The 5,514-nt window shown below is 38.9% G+C and overlaps 1 pseudogene; it reads left to right on the top strand.

Annotated features, from left to right (window-relative positions):
• The first annotated feature begins 3,749 nt into the window (after nt 1-3,749).
• Nucleotides 3,750-4,659, top strand: LOC108387569 (olfactory receptor 5AR1-like; annotated as a pseudogene).
• The last annotated feature ends 855 nt before the right edge of the window (nt 4,660-5,514 follow it).

Here is a 5,514-nt window from a genome sequence, read left to right as displayed (position 1 = left end):
TCCAAGTGTTTGATCCGGAGTGAAGTTGAACTGATTTTTTCACATACCCAGTTGCTATTTCTAATTTTTTAGTGAGCTGTCTTATTGCCTTTTATTCAGCAATTTTATTGAATATATGTTGTTAGCTATGTTAAATATAACTACATGGAATGTATTACATGTATTCCATATATTAAATATATGCATACTAAATGTATTTTGTCTTCAAGGGTTTATTTTTGAGGATGTTAATTTTTCCAATAGTCAGTGATTTTAATCATTTTTGATGGTTACTGTTATTTCAGTATTTTAAATTCTAAATAACCTATTTTTTTCTCCTATGTGATCTTTCATTCTGTGTGGATTGCATTTACCCACTCTGAGATCAATTAAATATATCCTATATGTTTTAATACCATTTATTTTGTGTAAGTATTTAATCCACTTAACATAGAGAAGCAAAGATTTAACTTGAACTTTTACACTAATTCAAATTAGTACAACATCAAATTAATAATAGTTTACCCACTGGCTTTTAGTTTTTGTTATTATTAATGTATCATTTCTTTATAGTTTGTGAATTATTTTAGAATCACCTCATCAGTTTATTTATGTGTTAGAACCATTGTACCAATATTGAAATACATTTGGTTTTATGTCCACATTCTTCCAGACAAGTTTCATAATTATTTTTTTCAATATATAAAGTTTGTTAGAGATATTTATTGTCACTGTGTTGGTACTTTAGGGTAATTAGAGAATAGATTATAGCTTGAAAATAATTATCTTCTTTCAGGACAGATGACATGAGCCCAAATTTATTCACATCTTCTTTAAAAGGATCCTTGAAATCTCCCAGCAAAGGTGTGTAGCACTCATACGATTTTCTTATTAGAAGGTTTCAAACATATTTTTGGTGATTTTACTAGTACAAATTATAGATTTGACATCAAGGACTTGAACACTTTAATATTTGGTATAGCTATACCTTTTTGGTTAAGTATTTTATAAAACACAACACACATTAATAGTTTATAGCTTTTTTGAATTTTAGAAATGAGAATAGTGTATTGACATAAAGAAATTAACTTATTGTGCTTTTCTGTATTTATGTATTTTATCTAACTTCCAGTGCATTGATAAGAGTAGATTTGAATGATAATAATGAACATTATTTATTCCTGACTTTAAATGGGACCCCATTGTTTCTTCGAGTAATGATTCATCACTTAAAAGTATATTTTCACAAGTCAAAAATGCAAAAAGTTCATAAACATAGCTTTTGCTTTTAAATACAATCAGATAAAATGCCTTGAACTTCAGTCTCTCCTGATGAGAGAAACTGTATTCTAGCCGCTTCCAGGAGCTCTTGGCAAGGGCCATTTTCATCAGTTTATTTAATGTGGATTGAAGCCACACAGGATTTGACACTTGCCCCTTCCAGAACTTGGGTCCACGGGTGTATCCTGTGTTGCTGCAGAGGGGCAGATGCGGGAAGGGAGAGGGAGAGGCAGGCCTGGGAAGCCCACCACCACCCTCTGTTGGCTTCTGTCAAGTGCCTGATCACCGTGTCCCAGTCTTCCAAGTAGAAACCAGTGGCCACAGTCCCCCTGGGTCTGGCTCTCACCACAACACACATCCTGACAGCCACTGGGCATCCGTGATCCCCCAGGAGTCTATTCTCTTCTGTGTGGAGGCTCTTTCTCAAATTCATCCTTTTCTTTCTCGGGGAAACGTGATTATGTTGACTGTTCTGGGATATTTTCAGAACTACATGAAACTCGGGGTCTCACCAGGACCTCAATGCCCACTCTTCCCCATGCAGTGCCTGCTTCCCACTGAGGAGACGTCCCTGGCAGGCTGTACCAGGAATCCGAGCTGGGAAAAGCCCCCAAACCCCTTCTACCCCAGAACAAGCGCAGCAAGTAGTAAACTTCCTTCAACCCTTACTTACCTTGACCCGCACACCACACACTCACCTGTTCTCTGGAGGATTCCAGCACTGCCCCTACAGCGGTCCAGGGGCTTACTGTGCAGCACCTGTGCCCGCATCCAGTCCTCTTCATTGTCCTCCATGCCAGGGCTTCTGCTTCCCCATCACATTAGCTCAGAGCTTGGAAAGGAGAGTGCCAGTCAAATTACAGTCTTTCCACTTTTTATTAACCATGAGTGTAGATAGAGGCTTTGAGAATTAAAGATAAGAATGTGATGGTTTGGCTCTCCAAATCTGCTATATTTTCTCTTCCCTGAGCTGTGGATAATTTGATGAAAGAGGGTTTCAGAGCAGAAGCTAAATTTCATCGGATGTGGTGATGTCTAATAAATGTTTTCAGTGCATTAGGATAATGATGGCTGATGATATGTGGTAGCTTGAGCATTCCGACAACCGGAAGTTCTGCAGAGAGCTCTTTCTGCCAAACCCATGCCTAAATGGCTAATATCTGAAAGAAAACTTCACTGTGGCTCATTTTCTGTTTGACTCACCCATTTATTCACTTCTGAGTATATACTATGTGTTCGGCCCTGATAGTGATGCATGTAGAGAAAAATTAAAGCATCCTTCCTGCCCACAAAGAACACAACTACAGACAGAAAGGGAAAAAATGGATAGGAAAACAAATAAGCATAATCAAATTCTCTAGTTGCTGGGATTTAACTACAAAATGATGAATAAATGTTTAAGCTTATGTGGAGAACACTATTAATATATGAATAGCTACATTAATAGAAGTGCAGAAGGAAAGATAGAAAGCTATGAATAAAGGTAGGGAATCATTAAACAATGTGGTATCCTTTAGAGAAATGTAAATATTTCAGTATGAATGAAAAGAAGTATTTAGGACTTCTGAACTGTGATACTGGGTGTAAAATTTATCCTTAAGTAGTAGAGCTCATTGGACTAACTTTAACAGGCTGTAGTACCTACCTATAGCTATGTAACTGAGAGGAGCAAGTGTGGCTAGAGCTAGAAAACTGGATGGAGAAAAGTGAGTATAGACGTTGTGAATCTCCTAAAAATCCACTATTTTGGTGCAGATGGGGTTATGATATTCAGTAGATGACACTCTTAGGAAATGTTGAGTGGGTGGAAATATATGGACATGGCCACCTAGAAGGCATGGCCTGAAGTGAGAACTTAAAGATGATACTCCTGTCCTTAGCTGATACAACCATACAGGAAGTAGAAAACCAGTATTTTAAGGGAAAGATTAAAAAGTATGTTTTGGACACTGGTGTACTGTACATTAGGCAGGAAAAAATTAGGTATATAAGCTTAGAATTTACACATTTTCGTTTAAATGTATCCATTCAAGATGACATTTTTTACCCCTTAGTTTCAGAAAAAGTAGTTTTCAATTGATCTAAGAAAGATACATCAAGAAAATCAATATTTTAGGGAAGTTCAGAGGAGGACGCCCAGTAAATATTCCTGAGAGAAGGTGTTAGGGGTAGAAAAAAAGAGGAAGAAAACTTTGGCAGTTGTCTTTCCTCTTTTAATCTCTATTTTCTGTAAAATGTTGTTATCTAGCAAAGTGATTAGAGTAGACCTTTAGGGAAAATGCAAATTTATTCATCAATATATTTACATGACTCATTGCAATACTGTCATTTAAATAAGCTGCTTAATCTGTTTGATTTTTCTACGATGTCAAATGGACCTCTGTGGACAAAATGGGCTCCCATTGCCAAGTGTCAAGTTGGTTTCCTGGTTGTTTCCTCACTTAGCTCAATGCAGCCACATCTAAATACACCTTCACGGAGAGCAAGAGATGGTCAATCACACAAGAGTGACTCAGTTCATCCTGAGAGGCTTTGCAGAGGCCCCTGAGTTGAGATCAGTGGTCACCTTCTTCTTCTTCTCATTTGTCTACCTGTTTGGCCTTCTGGGGAACATCTCCACCATCACAGCTGTGATTAGGGAAAGCCACCTCCACTCACCCATGCACTTCTTCCTGAAGAACCTGTCTTTTCTGGACATGTGCTACACCTCAGTCACCATCCCCAAGGCTCTGGTTACCTCTTTCAGGGGATCTGGGGTCATTTCCTACCTGGAGTGTGTAGCTCAGCTTTATGTGTTTATTGCACTGGCTTCTACTGAGTGTTTTCTGCTCACTGCTATGGCCTGTGACCGCTGCACAGCCATCTACCAGCCCCTGGTCTATGGGGCCCTGATGACCCAGAAACTCTGTTCTGAACTGGTTGCAGTAGCCTGGCTGAGTGGGGCCATGTACTCAGCCTTCCACACCCTCAACACCTTCTCGCTGCCCTTCTGTGGGCCCAACGTCATTAAGCATTTCTTCTGTGACATCCCTCCCATCATGAGACTCTCCTGCACTGATTACCACCTCAGTGAGGAAGTAGGCTTTGCTGTGAGCAGCTGCGTTGTCATGAGCTCCTTCGCCCTCCAGATTATCTCCACCATAGCCCGGATCTCCTCCGTGGATGGCAGGTGGAAGGCCTTCGCCACCTGCTCCTCTCACCTGACCACAGTTTTTCTCTTCTACACAATCGGGAGCTTCATGTACTTGAGGCCTGCTTCCCGTTACTCCCCATCCCAGGGTCACATGGCATCTATTTTTTATTCCATTCTCACACCTGCGTTGAATCATATTATCTATTGTCTCAGGCAAAGATATGAAGGTCACCCTACAGAAACTGTATTGTGGAAGAAAGAACTAAGCCCTCAAAAGCTATAATTTGTAGATCTTTAAAAGTTCTTGATGAGTTATTGAAGGCAAATATCACCTAACAACTCGTTTTCCTTTTCCCTCCCCTGGTGTTTTCTACTGGTCATCTGGCCAATGAGAACACATCTGCCCACACTGACACAAATTTGTAGCTCACCTCTTTCACCAAATATGTGCTTCTTACCAGCTTTGCTGGTCTCTTACAACTGAACACCACATTAATTTTTGTATTTTTCCAGTGTTTTCCATAAGAACCTTGTTTACTGAATTATTTTTCTATTTAGTACATCTGAAGGAATTCATGTATCTCCTGAGCTTTTATATATCTCTCTAGTGTTTATCATCCTCTCCATGTAATGAGTCTTACTCTTGAATTTCCAACTCTTGACCTCATTCACCTGAATATACCATAAAATACTTCACTTTTCACATTTCTAAAAATTACTTATTCCTTTCTTTTACCATCAAACAGCTTTTTCATCATTCCTAGTTCAGCTATTTGTACCATCTTCTGCTCAGTTGTCTAAGCTAAATTTTCTTAAGTCATTCTCATTTCACCTTTGTTATTTGTCTTTTTTAACATAACGGATCTCCGGGTTCTGAATCTTTATAAATATATCATTGATCCATTGTGTGCTTTCTACCTCTTTCTTAGTCTAGGATTTCATGGCCTCTTTCTGGAGTCAAACATACTCACTTAATTCAGTAGTTTTCCAAGTTTACATTTTTCTTAAAGGAGGAACTCTATTCAAACATTTCACCTGGCAGCCCTTGTTCAAAGTCTTCACAGTGCCTGGTACCCTTTCAAATACTATTCTGATTCAATTTCACAGTATCTCTGCTCTCC

The sequence above is a fragment of the Manis javanica genome, chromosome 13 (assembly GCF_040802235.1).
Source record: "Manis javanica isolate MJ-LG chromosome 13, MJ_LKY, whole genome shotgun sequence".
Lineage (NCBI taxonomy): Eukaryota > Metazoa > Chordata > Mammalia > Pholidota > Manidae > Manis > Manis javanica.
This window is presented reverse-complemented; position numbering and strand designations above follow the sequence as displayed.